The 18,022-nt window shown below is 36.7% G+C and overlaps 1 protein-coding gene across 2 annotated transcripts in view; it reads left to right on the top strand.

The window, feature by feature from the left end:
• The window catches only part of LOC122789351 (disintegrin and metalloproteinase domain-containing protein 8-like), a 688,349-nt gene that overhangs the window by 59,454 nt on the left and 610,873 nt on the right, over positions 1–18,022 (top strand). The gene's annotated exons all lie outside the window — the stretch shown is intronic.

The following is an 18,022-nucleotide window of genomic DNA, read 5'->3' as shown; positions in this document are numbered from 1 at the left end:
TATGTACTTAAAGAAGGAGCAGGCTACAGGTATTCTTAGTGATTTTCACCCTTTCCATTAAGATGGCAGATCAGTTGTTTATATCTGTAGTCAATTCCTAATGATTACAGAATGATTTATTACATACACAATGCACTCGGTAAGTTTTAATGAGCCAACAGCTGAAATGAGATTATACTATGATTCACTATTATTATACAACACTGATGCATAGCAGGCATTTCAGGGAGCAGCAGTAGTGTAATTCATAGGTGCACTGGCATACACGCCATAAATGTAGTACATCTCTTTTGTATTCTCTAGTAACATGGCAGTGATGATTAGAGATTTTAGTCTGACACCGTGCTCTTTTAGTAGTCTTATCAGTAGTTTGATTACGGTACCTTGTCAATAAGAAGGAAATTTGGATATTAGTAGCAGTCCGATTTCAACCACAATAAGACAGGATTAACACAGCATCAGTCTGTTCTGCACTGCGTTTTAGCTCCGGGGAATTATATAGATGTCACATGATGATATGACTCCCAATGGCATGTCTGATAATTTAATAAAGATGCTTATTTTTAAAAAAGATGCTCTTTTCTTTTGTTTACTTTTTTTAGTCGTGCACTCATGCTACAGATGAGGAGTCAGTATTAAGTAGTCCTTGGTCCTACCTTACTTTCATTTGCTGTCTACTGTGACCATTACTGACATAACCATGTGACAACGGACTTTTTCATACCATATATCGCATTCATTTATGTAATTACAAGTAACTGCTTTTCTTCTTTCTTCCACTGAATTTTTAGTCAGCAAGCTTTCATAACTGGTAATATAATTCTGAGCTTGACTTGGAGTAGCTAGTCATGCCATTTGCTCTTTGAGAAACTTGACATTAAATAACTAGTAAAAATAAAAAAACTGACCATTCACGGGAAGTAGAATCTTATCAGGAATAATCTACTGTTTGTATATTAGTACTTTTTTAAATTAAATATCCTATTGTTTCACTGCAGTAAAAAAAGATAATTTTTTTTGATCTGTAATTAAACTTAATTGTATGATTCAGTTTTAATAACTGGTAGGCCCTACTGAGCAAAAAACATTCATTTATGAAACAAAGTGACAAAAGATCCAGATATTACATTTCAGAAAGTATTACTGAAATAAAATAATAACACTTAATTATGGTGATAATATTTTTTGTAAAGTTAACCCAAATAAGAGTATGGATGCCTTTAGAATCTGGTTCCAATGAATGGGGAAGGAAAATATGTTGAAAAAATGACACTTGTATTACTATACAAAGCTAATTTATAAAATTGATCCGTCTGTAATTGAGGTGTTAATAAACTGCTGTCTTCATGTTACAGAGCTCATCATAGTAGCACCAGACTTATTCCACAACCTAGTGCACCCCACCTAACCAGCATTAAGTGGGCACTATCTACGTAGTGCACACCTCCCTTCCCCCATCAACATTATCACTGTATCAAGGGCTGCTAGAATAATGGACATCAATCAGTGTCACTAACATCACCCCATACCACATGCTGCAGGCACAGTGACTTCACCCCATCAACATAACCACTGTGAAGTAAGTTCCCTCTGACAACACATTGGTCATCCTTCTGGGAAAGGAGGGGGACTTTACTGCCAGTCTTATGAGAATCTTCCTCCTGTCATACCAGGCAAAAAGCTGGGTCAGTAAGAGATTCCAGCTTGTTTCAATTTGATTTCAGTTTCGTAATAATTTTAGATTGTTTGCTGCTATACTTACAGAAGACCTCCTTGGAAACTACTCTGTCCTCAACCTACTACCAACACATTACCTTAACCCACCTTACATCTCCTGCATGCTCATTTTCACTATTTCCCGTCTTCTTCATTCTCTACTTGCTCCTCTCTTAGCTTACCCTTCACCTTTCACAGTCTTACTTGTCACCTCTGATTTCTTTCTTCACGCTTACTGTTAAAAAGCATGTAATCACATAGTTATCCAATATACTCCACATGTATCAACTGTTTACAAAGTATTATATCAAGTATAGGTAATGATATTAACTCATTATCAGATAAATACAAAGGCACCAACTTCACTTAGTTACAAAAACTGTTTACAGTTCTTATAACAACTGTATTCAAAATGGCACTCTACCACATACAACTGTTAAGCAAATCAGTGTTTGTATTATTGTAGCAATTTTATTGCATTATACCTTTAACATTTTTTTTTTTATTTTGTAATTGTGCTATGCACCTTGGTTGTAGTTGAAAAGGGTTCCAGGGTCAGCCCATGGACCCAGTAACACATTCAAATAAATAACGATCATACATATATTTAAAGAAAAGAGTATATGAATACAAAAACGTTTACAATGCTAGCAGGAATCAAGATCAAAACTGTGCAGGCAGTAAAAAATAACTGATGGATACAGGACATATTAATACATCTTGTTACAGCACGCATCATTACAGGTGTAAGCCCATCTCTGAGCACTAGGTGTTCCAAAAAACATGCCAATTTCTGATTAATAGAAGAATGAAACCAACCATAGGTTACCCATTACCGAGACTCCTTTGCATTAGATTAGAGATTAATTTGACCACAGACCAAGATCCATAGACTAGGAAATTCAGGATGCAAAATATGTAACATTTACCAGTATTTTGCAAAATAGGTCAGGCAGTATTTAAGTCATGTTCTAAAATGCATTGCAAGATCCAGTGTTACTTCTCTAACAGTACCTCCCTTGATTTCAGTCACATTTGGAAACAAGCTTTCACATTCAATACCATTCATGTTACTAAATTTCACTAAATTACTTCCACTAAATATAATCAAATGATTGTGCCAATAATGGATTTGGTAAAATGACATTCAGCCATATTACATATGAAAGAACCCAAATAACATTAGTATTTTATAAAATGAAATGTAGGAATTAGTGGGACGTGGTTTCTTCTTGAGATATCAAAGTGGAAATATAGTTGTTTTGTTATTTATGTACAGTAACTAGCTACACAGGCAGCAACGTGTCAGTCCACTCACTGTTGTGATTTGTTGTTGTTTAATTTCCATGCAGCTCCCTTCTTTTTGGGAGCTGCTACATACAAACTATATTTAGCTTTAGTTTGGTATATGTAACAGATCAAAAACACTGCAGTAAAAGGCACCAAAATATAATCATTTCCTCTGTTAGTGAGATTTTTTAAGGGTAATCAGACAGCATTATTAAGGCCTTTATTCTTTATGCTAAATAATGAGTAATGTAGTAATAGTATGTTGTACTGAGTAATGTAATGCTGGTCTGAGTATTGTAATGCTGGCCTGATGTACTGAGTAATGTAATGCCAGTCTGCTGTAATGAGTAATGTAATGCCGGTCTGTTGTAAAGAGTAATGTAATGCTGGACTGTTGTAATGAGTAATGTAATGCTGGACTGTTGTAATGAGTAATGTAATGCTGGCCTGTTGTACTGAGTAATGCAATGCTGATCTAAGTATTCTAATGCTGGCCTGATGTACTTGAGTAATGTAATGCCAGTCTGCTGTAATGAGTAATGTAATGCCGGTCTGTTGTAAAGAGTAATGTAATGCTGGACTGTTGTAATGAGTAATGTAATGCTGGCCTGTTGTACTGAGTAAAGTAATGCTGGTGTGAGTGTTGTAATGCTGGCCTGATGTACTGGGTAATGTAATGCCAGTCTGCTGTAATGAGTAATGTATTGCAGGTCTGTTGTAAAGAGTAATGTAATGCTGGACTGTTGTAATGAGTAATGTAGTGCCAGTCTGTTATAATGAGTAATGTAATGCTGGCCTGTTGTACTGAGTAATGTAATGCTGGCCTGCTGTACTGAGTCACGTAATGCTGGTCTGTTGTACTGAGTAATGTAATGCCGGTCTGTTGTACTGAGTAATGTAATGCTGGACTGTTGTAATGAGTAATGTAATGCTGGTTTGTTGTACTGAGTAATGTTATGCTGGTCTGTTGTAAATGAATAATGTAATGCTGGTCTGTTGTACTGAATAATGTAAAATGCTGGCCTGTTGTACTGAGTAATGTAATGCTGGCCTGCTGTACCGAGTAATGTAATGCTGGCCTTTTGTAATGAGTAATGTAATGCAGGTCTGTTGTACTGAGTAATGTAATGCCAGTCTGTTGCAGTGAGTAATGAAATGCTGGCCTGTTATAATGAGTAATGTAATGCTGGTCTGTTGTACTGAGTAACGTAATGCTGGTCTGATGTAATGAGTAATGTAATGCCGGTCTGTTTTAATGAATAATGTAATGCCGGTCTGTTGTACTGAGTAATGTAATGTTGGACTGTTGTAATGAGTAATGTAATGCTGGCCTGTTGTACTGAGTAAGGTAATGCTGAGCTGCTGTACTGAGTAATGTAATTCTGGTTTGTTGTAATGAGTAATGTAATGCTGATCTGTTTTACTGAGTAATATAATGCTGGTCTGTTGTAATGAGTAATGCAATGCAGGTCTGTTGTACTGAGTAATGTAATGCTCATCTGTTGTAATGAGTAATACAATGCCGGTCTGTTGTACTGAGTAATATAATGCCGGTCTGTTGTAATGAGTGATGATTTGCTGGCCTGTTATAATGAGTAATGTAATGCTGGGCTGTTGTAATGAGTAATTTAATGCCAGTCTGTTGTAATGAGTAATGTAATGCCTGGTTTGTTGTAATGAGTAATGTAATGTTGGACTGTTGTACTAAGTAATGTTATGCTGGCCTGTTGTAATGAGTAATGTAATGCTGGCCTGTTGTAATGAGTAAAGTAATGTAGATCTGTTGTACTGAGTAATGTAATGCTGGCCTGTTGTAATGAGTAATCTAATTCTGGCCTGTTGTACTGAGTAATGTAATGCTGGTCTGTTGTACTGAGTAATGTAATAATGGTCTGCTGTACTGAGTAATGTAATGCCGGTCTGTTGCAATGATTAATGTAATGCTGGCCTGTTGAACTGAGTAATGTAATGCCGGACTGTTGTAATTAATAATGTAATGCCTGTCTGTTGTACTGAGTAATGTAATGCTGGACTGTTGTAATGAATAATGTAATGCTGGTCTGTTGTACTGAGTAATGTAATGCTGGTCTGTTGTAATGAATAATGTAATGCTGGTCTGTTGTACTGAGTAATTTAATGCTGGTCTGTTGTACTGTGTAATGTAATGCCGGTCTGTTGTAATGAGTAATGAAATGTTGGCCTGTTATAATGAGTAATGTAATGCTGGTCTATTGTACTGAGTAATATAATGCTGGTCTGATGTAATGAATAATGTAATGCCGGTCTGTTGTACTGAGTAATGTAATGCCAGTCTGTTGTAATGAATAATGTAATGCCGGTCTGTTGTACTGAGTAATGTAATGTTGGACTGTTGTAATGAGTAATGTAATGCTGGCCTGTTGTACTGAGTAATGTAATGCTGGGCTGGTATACTGAGTAATGTAATGCTGGTCTGTTGTAACGAGTAATGTAATGCTGGTCTGCTGTACTGAGCAATGTAATACTGTCTGTTGTTATTAGTAATGTAATGCTCGACTGTTGTAATGAGTAATGTATTGCTGGCATGTAGTACTGAGTAATGTAATGCAGGACTGTTGTAATGAGTAATGTAATGCAGGCCTGTTGTACTGAGTAATGTAATGCCGGTCTGTTGTACTGAGTAATGTAATGCTGGTCTGTTGTAATGAGTAATGCAATGCCAGTCTGTTGTACTGAGTAATGTAATGCCGGTCTGTTGTAATGAGTGATGTTATTCTGGCCTGTTATAATGAGTAATGTAATGCTGGGCTGTTGTAATGAGTAATGTAATGCTGGTTTGTTGTAATGAGTAATGTAATGCTGGTTTGTTATAATGAGTAATTTAATGTTGGACTGTTATACTGAGTAATGTAATGCTGGCCTGTTGTAATGAATAATGTAATGCTGGCCTATTGTAATGAGTAATCTAATGCTGGCCTATTGTACTGAGTAATGTAATGCTGGTGTTTTGTACTGAATAATGTAATGTTGGCCTGTTGTACTGAGTAATGTAATGCCGGTCTGTTGTACTGAGTAATGTAATGCCGGTCTGTTGTAATGAGTAATGTAATGCTGGTCTGTTGTACTGAGTAATGTAATGCTGACCTGCTGTAATGAGTAATGTAATGCTGGTCTGTTGTGCTGAGTAATGTAATGCTGGTCTGCTGTACTGAGTAATGTAATGCCGGTCTGTTGTAATGAGTGATGTTATGCTGGCCTGTTATAATGAGTAATGTAATGCTGGGCTGTTATAATGAGTGATGTTATGCTTTCTTGTTATTATGAGTAATGTAATGCTCGGCTATTGTAATGAGTTATGTAATGCCAGTCTGTTGTAATGAGTAATGTAATGCTGTTTTTTTGTAATGAGTAATTTAATGTTGGACTGTTGTACTGAGTAGTGTAATGCTGGCCTGTTGTAATGAGCAATGTAATGTAGGTCTGTTGTACTGAGTAATGTAATGCAATGCTGGCCTGTTGTAATGAGTAATCTAATGTTGGCCTGTTGTACTGTGTAATGTAATGCTGTTCTGTTGTACTGAGTAATGTAATGGTGGTCTGCTGTTAAGACACAAGCAGGCTCTGCTGATATTTTGTAAGTGCTGTCAGCATTGATGTCTTTGGGAAGAATTTGCATTTATACTCGTGTAAGATGACTAAAAAAATAACAGCACTATAGTTGCATCGTATTTGTTCATTAGGAAGATTTAACTTCCAAGGTAGCAAAACCCTGGTGGTATGTTTTCTAATGTGAAGAAAGCCCTTGGGATGTAGGCAGACATTTCTGAGAATTAGATGTTACTAGAGGTTGATTGCCAACAGTAGCTGCAGAAACTTCTTAACAGACAATAACCAGTCACCCACTGAATTATACACCATACCTTGTTGCAAAGATTTTAATTTTGAACTCCACAATGGCATAAAACATACACTAAACTCAATTTTTAAATGTGTTGGGCATGAAATAATACTTTTCACAGAAACAGGAATGAAAAAATGTTTCAACTAAATTATTTCAGCCGTACTCAGTTTCCCGTGTATATGCTATCCCCTGAATTAAAAGAAAGCTCCAAATACTTTCATAATCATGTTTAAACTCAATTATTTCTATCACAGCTTCTTCTGTCATAAATTGCAATGGGTAAGACCTCCTATTTCTTTTTGTTTCTGTTTCATTACATACTGCCATTACTATCACTACATTTTCTTTTTTAACCAGTTTTTACAAATTTCCCACACAAGCCACCACTTCTGGTGCTTTTTCCTAACATGTCCACCGACCAGACATATGCATTCTTCGGTAAAGGCATAATAGATCAATTCACATATAGTACATAGAACATAGACTTAAAAGACCCCCATAATGAATACTCCTATTCACAAAGAAAATCTTACACTGTCTTCCCTTCATAACCAACCTGCAACATATGCAACCCCAATTTATCTAAATTCCTCCATAATTTCCCTTGTTCAACATTATCAAAAACCTTTTCTTTTCTTTTTCTAAGCAAAAAATTATTCTACCCATTCCTTTTGTCCATGCCCAAAGATCTCACATAATATTCTCAAAGAATCAAAAACATTGTTCCCTTTTTGTATTATTTTTGACCCCATGCCTATTGGGCATCTATAGCCTCCTCTCAATCAGACACTACTCTCTGAGGGGGATCAATGTCCTGGCAGATATAAGTTTGCCTTCTGCTCTCACTGGTGTCTCAGTGACAGTACTTTCTTTTTAGCTTAACACTGAATAAAGGGATACAGCTTCCAGCATCTCTTGGTACCAGAAGAAATTTAGGCTTGTGATTGTTTTGGTTAGGAATCTTTGGGGTGTTTCTAATTGCTTGATATGTTCAGTGAGATAGATCCAAAAGGAGATGTTGTACTCAATATTTAGTCTGCTCAATGTTGAGTATAAAGGAGTGATTACTTCCTTAGACCATGAGGATATTTCTTTCTCAATTAGCTGGGCTAAAATAAAAGCATTTCTTGACAACCGTTGTTACATGATGGTCAAAAAATTGAGAAGTATTAAGCCAAGTACCTAGGTTTGTTTTATAGTGCTTTGCTGTCTATACTCTATGATGAGGGGAGGGCTGTCTACAAAAGGTGATTATACTACTTTTTTAGCATTTAATTTGAACCCATATTTAATACACCACGGGTTTACTAGGAAGAGTTCATTATGGTAGGTTTGGGAGTCATAAGGTGACTTAACAACAACCACAGTTTGTAGTAATCTGCAAACCTTGTTAGCCAGAGGTCTTGGCTTTCTGCTTGGAGATCTGAGAAGTACTAAATACTAATGAATCGAGGTCTAAGCACCAAGCGCTGAGGGGCACCACTGGTCAAATCCATATTTTCTGATTAGGCACCTCCAAGTTGCACTGTGCAGATTCTGTCTTTCCAGTTTGCCATCCATATTACCACACATAGGTCAGTTTTTAATGCATGTAACTTTTCTTGATGCCAGCATGGGGAATGGTGTTGAAAGTCTTGGCCAGGACAGGATATTCTGTGGGCACTGGATGGCCACCATCTGCAGCTTTTGTAACCCTTTTGAAGACATTTATCTGGTTAAATAGGCAAGATCTGTGTCAGAAAGCCAAACTGTTGGAGTCAAATCTAATAAGATTCTTGAAATTACAATTTATGAAATAAATTAAAATACATTCCATGACTTTGCAGAAGAGGCTTGTAAAGCTGATAGGTCAGTAATTACCCGGAATCGGTTGTAGGGATACCCTTAAGGAAAGGAATGACCACTGCAGTGTGCCACTCATTAGGGACAAAACCAGTAGCTGCACATAGGTTAAGCAGTTTGAGGAGTGTGTCTGAAAAGGGCATGTTTAATACCATTAATTAAGCAACCAGGTGTATTTCGAGATCCCATAGAGGAAGTATTTTTAGTGTTGATTAGCACTGTCAGTAAATGATCTTTAGATATAACTCGGGGAGTAAGAGATCCAAATATTTCAGGAATTAAATAGAAGTCTTGGGGTTGAATTTGGTACTAAATTTGCAACAATACTGACAGTGTCTATTGTGCTATAATATGAAACTTCATTATGATTAAGGTCTGAACAATGAGTGAAATTATTTTTTAGTTTTCTAACACAGCTCAAGAAGAATTTATAATTATTTGCGGCTTCAAAGGCCAGCCTAAATCTTTGAGGTCCTTTAGTGGACCTGATAGTGTTCTTAATTTTTTTATAATGCTTTTGATATTAACGCTGGGAGGGAGATGCTTTGTTTTGTTGTATAGTTTATTTATGGTAGTGGACCACCAAGGAGAGACATTTGTTTTTGAATTTCTTGTGATACTTGGTTCTGGTAGGGACTGTTAGCTCTATGAGTGTAGAATTCCTTTGTGAATCTTGCTGGTGTAGTAAGGTCAGGGGAGGTGCAGTAACAAGTAAATTGCAATTTTTTTTGTAGAGTAGGTTGACATTGTCATGCCTGTGGTCCTTAAATTCAGTGGGGTTTGCTGAAAGACATTTTGGAAGTTTAAAGGAGAAGGTCACACGTTTGTGGTCAGACTTCACTCATGAAGGAGATACCAGAGGAGTACAGCAAATAGTAGATCCTGTGGGTCACACTAAGGTACCTGGGTTGCATGTAGCAAGGAGAAGGGGTGGAAATGCAGGTGAATGAGAACCTTTTATTTTTAGATAAATTGTTAGGCCATATAGCTGATTCTTCAGCACCACTGAGCTGATGGGTAGTTACAATACAGCCACATATCAGTATTCCTGGGCTCTGGCTTTATTAAAGATTTGCCTTGCTGTGAAGAACATCATTTTGCAAAAGGTTCCCAACAAGCTGGCTTCCTTCAAATTGTCAGAGAGAAGTCATACCTAAACAATACAGAGGAAGAAGAAGACGAAGATGAGGTAAATGGCAAGGAACACACTTCACTTACCGTTTATACTGTGTTGTTACTACTGGGGTCTGAGTCTTTTACTAGTAAGGGTCACAAATCACTTTTACTGCACTGTGCTGCATTTTCAGACAGAAGCCAGGGTTAATGCATTCAATGTGGTATTGTCTCAGGGAGAAATTCTATGAATGCAGAGATGTGTCCTAAGTCAGTAATTGGCATCACAGAGTTCATGGAAAAAAATCACACTTTAAACTTTTCATTTTTTTCTAATATTTGTCTTCATTTCTTCTTTGCTTTTTAATTTATGAGGCCTGGCTTATGAGGAATCCTCCAAGTTTGGCATTCATTACAAGCATCCCACTGAAAGTCGAACTTAGTTATAGATGAAATATGAATAATTAAGTAATTCAGTAAGCTTAATATTAATGTTGTTGACTACTTTTTATAAAACAAAACAGAATTTAGTGTCCAGTTCCAGTAACTCCACATACTATGACTAAATTTATTGAAATTAAGGGATGTAAAGACTTTAGCAGGGAGAAAGGTCTGAAAAATACGAAGGTGCAGTATTAATATATCCTACATATTTTAGTGTGCCTTTTGAAATTAAATACATATCAAGTGTGGACCAACATTTACAGAGGAAATAGAAAGTAAAATAAACCCTGACGAACTTTGGAAAACTTTTCTTTATTTCATCTTCTATTTTAGATTTCATCTAAAACAGGATTAAGGAAAGCATTTCAGTCCTCATCAACACTAATATCCTGCTGGTGAAATTTAAGCTGTAAGTTTAAAACACAGGCAGCAAATCTGAGCTGACCACAACAAGAAGGACAGATGTTCAAGATTTGTAATGCTTTTTCCATATGTTGCATCAGGATCTTCTCAATGTTGCAACATCTGATTTGATAACATTTAAAGATGCAGACTTTTGAACTAAAATTGCTACTACAGATTTTTTTAAAGAGTTCCAGAAGCTACTATTCATTCGATATATTTTTATTTCCTTTTGGCTGGTGGATAGTCTGAATGCAGGCTGGTTGTTGGTTAGTCTAAGAATAAGGAAGTAGAAATCAGGAAATGCAGCTGATGAATTATGCATAAATTTAATTCTTTATATTTTGTGCACTGGCTTGTTACTTGTTCTACCCTCCGGGTAGCATAACTTTCAACTGACCCTGATTTGGTAGAACATCCCTGATTTTGCCTCATATTTGCTGCTCTATCCCTCAAAATATGCTTGATTTTCTGGTAAATCACTGAAGATTACAGACAATCAGTAATGCCAGGTGTTGGCATTAATAATTTTTATTGCTCTGAAAATGCAGAATATACTATTGTGTTAACTTTTTAAGTGAGTTAGAGCAAAATTTAAAAATTGTCTCTGATTTTCGGCCTCTGTTCCCCTTTTATTTTTGGCATTGTCTCTTATTCATGATCAAAAAAGTTGGAAGACAGCTAAGTAGGAATACTAAATTGTTTGTGAAAAATAAAATTCTCTTTTCAGCGGTTGACTTTTTATAGAGACATAACTCTCAACCAGAAGACCAAAGGCTCTTGAAAAGTAGGGATATCCAGCCAAAAATCTAGGTAATTAAGTAGCATAAAATCTGAATACTGAATAACAAGTACATAACTCTTTTCAAGAAAGATTGTTGAATATTACAAACAAAGCCAAGTTTAAAAAAAGAGACAGTACAATTAAGCAAAAATCTAAGAATATTATCATACATACAGTATAACATCTGTTGATTTTAATGAATCTATCTCACACAGTAATTTATTTCTGTTTGTGAAAAATAGAGAAGTAACACGTAGGTCCTCTTTCCTTAAAGTCTTTGTGCCAGTAGTTATGTTGGTCGGTACTTTTCCATTATCGGGGCAACAGCTGGAATGAGCAGTTGGAATGCTACATCACACTGCTGCCGCCAAAGTGTTTTTTTATTCTTTCCTTTAACAAATTTGGTAGATGTTTGTGTTTCCTCCCATTTTTCATCTTCTCTGAAACTGATTTCACTACAAACACAAGAATCCCATGAATTTGTTTTACCACTGCTACTTTGTTAGGCATTCCTTACTAGATGCTGTTTTGAAAAGTGGAACTACCATAGTTGCTTTTCTAGGTGTTTTATGTTAGCTGCGTTATGCATTGTGTGTGGAAGTAAGAATCTACCCTAGGGGTGCTTTTTAAAACTTGTAAAGTGTTCGTACTTTTCTGTTATCGGGCCAGCAACAATAATGAGCAGTTGAAAGGTTAGCCGGACTTTACCAGGCAACATGGTATTACCACTGTTGACAGTAGCATTAAATATTACAGGTAAGAATTTATTGTAAAATCATAATTGGCAAGTAGTACTTGTCATTATCAACCCGGGACCATTAAAACCAGCATAAGGATAACCACCCACACTAAAACCATACATAGTATACGGAGACCAAATTTAAAATGTAACAGTTGGCTCGAGATGACTTCCAAACCTTCCACCTTTGTCAACGGAATTACCAACACAAAATGGTACACGTGTTGTGTGCTCGCTATTTTCTTCCTTGTCGTATCACTGAAAGAAAGTAGAATGGATTTAGGCACTTGCTTTAACTCTGGGAGGGTGTTATTAAGAAGGAGTCAATGTTTAAAAAGTCATGACAACGTTTTATGTCTTGGTTTCTGAAAATCATGTTACCTTTGCTGAATGAAGTCCCTGTAAACCTGTCACCCTCGCTGATGTCTTAGAAAACTAAGTGCGTTTGTCTTTTACAATGCGAATGGAATACAGTGTCTGGAAAAGTGCATTTATTCATTTTTTTCCCATATTTTGAAGTAGAACTGTATTGTCAGAAAAACTGATGGCTGTACCCACTTCGGCGGCAGCAGTGTGATGCAACATTCCAACTGCACATTCCAGCTGTTGCCTCGATAACGGAAAAGTACCGTTGTCATATAGTCTGGTTTCCTGTGTACGAAACAGCTTCAAAATTGTGTGGGATGGGGGATTCAGAAAAAGTCATGTGAAAGAGAATAAAGCCTGAAAATAGAGACGTGTCTCCAAAAAATAGGTGCATCACACGAGGGGTAAATCAAGCCTGAAAATATGTACTTTCAGAAAAGGTACAGTTGGGAGGTCTCCTTGGAGATCATGAGAAGATTGTACTCATACAGTAGTATGTATGTATTCATACAGCTTGATTATTAAAGTGGACTGCTTGTTTAACTCACTCCTGGCTTTGTGTATTTCTTTTTTGCCATCAAAAAGGACATCACATTTATGTGACACCCCTAGTGTGTGCAGCAACCTAGTTTAACCATATGTGATGGATGTGGGGATTTGCTTCCTTGATAAACTGGTTTAGGCCACAGAAATAAAGCAGTGAAATGCTAATCAACTTCATCACGTAGTTCTGGGTTTGATTCTCTCATTCTCTTTTTCATACGACATGAAACTCTCTTAAATGGACAGCATTCCCGGGTTACCCCTTAAAAGATGCAGTAGTGCTTAATGGGTTTACCTGGTTTAAAAATAAAGAAATATTAATCTCTAATTGTACTGTTGTACTTCATTCATGTTCTTTGTTTTGTGTGCCTTGTCCCATTTATACTGCTTTCTTTCTTTTCTTAATATTCTCACTCGTATATGGCAGAGTTTTACCCTTTTCTGTTTTCTCCAGCCCTCCTGAATGAATCACACAAAGGAATGATAAGCTCTGAAGACTGATGTTCTGAAATTAAGCTGATGTTTATAGATGACTGGTATGTACCTCCTGTAACCAGAAAATCTCCCAGTGAGCAGTCTTAATTGCTTCAGCTCTGAGTTATGTGCATGTGACCTTTGATCACAAAGCTTTTCCTTATAAAACTCCTAAAGCTGTTTCATTGTAAAACCTTTTGTCCTGTTATGTTACTTCATATTCTAAGAAAAGGGTATTATGTCCCATATTGTTACAATTCTTAAAACCTTACTTTAGTGTTTTTTTTTACTTGAAATGCAAATTTCCATAAAAAATTGAACATTCCCTCTGAATGCTTCATGCCTTGCTGGCAGCTTAATTGCAACCCCTCAGCACAGAAGTCATTATTCTGCTTTGACTCTGCCTGAGGTAAACTAAGAGCACGAGTTACCAAATAATAAAAAAATACCAGCTGGATAATTTAGTCATGTGATACTGTAACTTAGTGACAGTTCTCTGTGACCTGACATTTCCTTCCCACTCCCAAAACTTAGGACTCCATCTTTGTCAGTGTTCTATAGTGAGTGAGTGTGTGTGTGTGTGTGTGTGTGTGCGCGCGCACACACACGCGCACATGCGTATGCACTTTTGTATAACCCAGGGTAAAACATTTAACAGAATATGAAACCATCGCATTTGAAAAAGTAGATCATGCTTTAAATCTATGTGAAATGCAAAATGTTTCTTTCTCAGACAGAAACTTCTTGAGGTAAAGATTTAAAGGTATAGTTCTTTTTTCTCACTGAGAGCAACTTACACAAATCTTTTTGCTATGGCAAACAGGTTTATTTATTTTATTTTATTTGCTGACTGGGTTAAAACACTGATCTCCACGGACCTTTTTCAGACTCAGCCCAGGAGAGCTGTCATACTATGACCTCTCAGAAATGTATATAATTAAGAAATAACTGACCATGGGTGTGGGTATATTGAAGATTTACCTGCTGTTGATGTGGTTTAATCACAAGGGCGAAACCTGAGTGAATAAACAAAGCCAAATGTGGATAAATCTTCAACATATCCACACCCATAAGTTGATTATTGCGGTTATACAATGACAATATTTAAAAAAGAAATTGCTTACTTTTCTTAAATAATGTTTTTGTATAATTACACCATGGTGTTCCTCCAAGTTGTTTTTGCATTCTTCCGTTTTGTTGATGTACTGCATATGTCTATGGGACGCCATGCTTACACAGTATATCAGTGCTTTGGAAAGCAAGCAACGGAGAAAGGAAGATCGCCATTGCTTTTTTTTTTTTTTTTTTTTTTTATTATGGTTTTTGAAAAAAAAACTGTAAAAACTGGACAGTGTAGAGGTACGAGTGAGGCAGGGCAAAATACAAGAAAAATCTGGTACGTTCCTTTAGTTTTGTAGAACGTACCTGATTTTCCACGTATTTTCTCTTCCCTCAGTATGTGCTTCTCTACCTCTTAGCTTAAGAAATGTGCAATGCCTTAAATAAGGAGGAGAAAGGTCCCTATTGTAAATGCTGCTCTTACAAACTTAGAAAGGTACAAGAATAACAGGATTTATGCTGTAATGCATTGACTTCCATAGCATATACTAACAGAAGAAAGTCTGGTGGCAGACTTTTTTCTGTTGGTATAAGCTCAATTTTACATTGGGCATGCTAGTTAGACTGACTAATCAGTGTTCACATTTTTGAATACTATCAAGCTACCATTGTATAATACAGCAATAATCGATGGCATCGGAGTGGTATAATGAAGATTTACTCATGGTTGGTGTGAACTGCGGTGGTGGTGCTGCAGTAGCGTTGTTGTTTCACAGTTAGACGTTGTCCCGTTCGAATCTCAGCTAGAGCGTTTTCTACATGGAGGCATGTGTGAATGGGCATAACTTTGTTGAAGGTTGTGCATCAGGGCTGGCAACTTGGCACGTGAAAATCTATTGCCAATCATTAGCGGACCGAAGTTCTGCTGTGGCGACCCCTAACTGGGAAAAGCCGAAAGATACATACACACATGGTTGGTGTGGTTTAATCATGAGGGCGAAGCCTGAGTGATTAAACAAAGTCAAACAACTGTAGAACTGCACAGACGGCAGGTGTAAAGGCTCAAACGGCAATCCAAAAGACACAAAAGTAAGTCAGCACTAGCTAGGATGGGACAAAAACAAAGTTTATTGAAGTGAAACCACAGTCAACAGACAGGTTTTGGCCCAAAATTGGGCTGAAACCGGTCTGTTAACTGTGGTTTCACTTCAATAAACTTTGTTTTTGTCCCATCCTAGCTGGTGCTGGCTTATTTTTGTGTCTATTAAACAAAGCCAGCCATGGGTAAATCATCAGTATACCACACCATGGAGCAGGTTATTGCATTATTATAAAATTATATTGTTTAAGAAAAAGGTTACTTACTTTTCTTAAATAATGCCCTAGTATAATTATGTTGTGCTGCTATTCCATGTTTTTCTTGTATCATGGGACTTTCTTGATGTACAGTGCATGTGTATAGGACTTTAACTCCCATGCTTAAGCAATACATCAGTAATGTGTAAAGGAAGCAATGGAGAAAGGAAGATTTCCAGAAACTGGATGCCTTTCAATGTACGGGAGAGATGGGGCAGAGAAAATAAAAGGGTAATCAGGTACATTTCTCTAGCTGAGTGTAACATACCTGATTCTCCTTTTATTTTTGTCTGTCCCATCTCTTTCCGTAGTTTGAAGTCTCTAGTTTTTGTCAGATTTCCTCAAAAATATACATAAGTAAGTATTTTTTTATGTTGGTACACATTTAATTTTTTCAGCCAGTGAGCTGAAAGGTATTATTTAAAGTCTGTTGCAGCAGTAGATACAATCTCCTTAGAAGGATGTGATGTCACTAATAGTGCAGAGCTGTCCTGTGACCTGCAATAAATTCCCTTTTCATATGTCTTGGTATAAAAGAGTTCTTTTGTGGTGCTGGTTTGTTTCCTACTTTCCTAACAAATATTTTTTGACTGTAGTAGAACTAATGTTACTTTTACATCACTTGGTTCCCCTACAATGAGTTGACTATGGAGACATTACACAGTACATGGTGAAAATTTTTTAACTTTTCTTCCCTTTTTAATTTCTCCAAATATTTTGGGTTTCTAATACCATGGCAGGAATGGACTCCATTTCTAAGTCAAAGTATGATTAAAGTTCATGAAATTATTATAGTTTCAATCTTTGATGTCAGCCAAAAGTGCTCTTCACAGCACCCGCAATGTGCCCAGTAATGACTCTTTCTGCAATTCGTATGGGGTTACATGTACTGGTAACATATCTAAATACGATTGTAGATTCTTTTTTATAAGACCCGTTGCTCCTACTACTATTGGAACTGTCCAGGTATCTTTCTTCTACATTGCTCTCATTTCTGCTTGCAGATCCTGATATTCTGTGACTTTGTGTCCCTCTGTATGCAAGACACTATAGTCACTGGGTGTGCCGATTTCAGTGATCAATGCTACTTTTGTCTTCTTTTGTTGGACCACTATATTCGGTTTTCTTGCATCTGTCTTTTGAACTCTTGGTAATGAGTGATCCCACGTGATATAAACTTCATTTTCTATGATGCTTTGTGGCTCATGTTTCCAGTGTTTTTCAGCAACTTCAGTGTTATAATGTTTGCACAGTCCCCAGTGCAACAGCCTTGCCACATTATTATGCTTTTCAGTATACAGTCCTTCTGCCATTAGTATGTCACAGCCAGCAACAAGGTGTGTAACTCTTTCCAATTCAGTTTTACAAAACCTACATTTGTCTGTTTCTCCCACATGTTCAGTCGACTTTGTATACCAGCGTGTACGTAACCACTGTCTTGAGCCACCAATATTAACCTTTCATCTCTTGGTTTGAATTTGCCTCTTCTTAGCCATTCCTGCGTTCGTTCCTGATCAACATGAGGTTCTTCCAGAAGTTTTCTATACTTGCAAATCTATTTATGCATTTTCCACATTTCTTGCCTTCTCATCTGGTTCTTCACCTTATATTCTTTCTTTTGTTTTTTGGCACATTCAGTTGCCTGATTTTTATCTACTTCTGGTCTGATTTCCATTCCTGCCTGACACCGATATGCTTCTGCTAGATTAAGCAGAGAAGTTATCTTAGATTTATTCTCCTCATGTTTCAAAACTTTCACTACATTTGAGTCTTGTGAAGTCAGCAGATATATGTAGAGGCCCACGATTGCAGATCTATACATGTAATCAATTTCATGGAGACCCATTCCTCCTTCAGAACAGGGAATATTTAATTTTGGTATGCACTGATTTTTATAAATCATTTGGTGAGCATGAAACATCATTCTTATTTTCCTGTCTAATGTATCCCATGTTACAAGTATCTAATGTTAGCCAGGTTGGTGTCTGTTCAGGGTGTGCATATAAATAGTCTT

The sequence above is a fragment of the Protopterus annectens genome, chromosome 14.part0, assembly GCF_019279795.1.
Source record: "Protopterus annectens isolate FY-2018-M chromosome 14.part0, PAN1.0, whole genome shotgun sequence".
NCBI lineage: Eukaryota > Metazoa > Chordata > Ceratodontiformes > Protopteridae > Protopterus > Protopterus annectens.
This window is presented reverse-complemented; position numbering and strand designations above follow the sequence as displayed.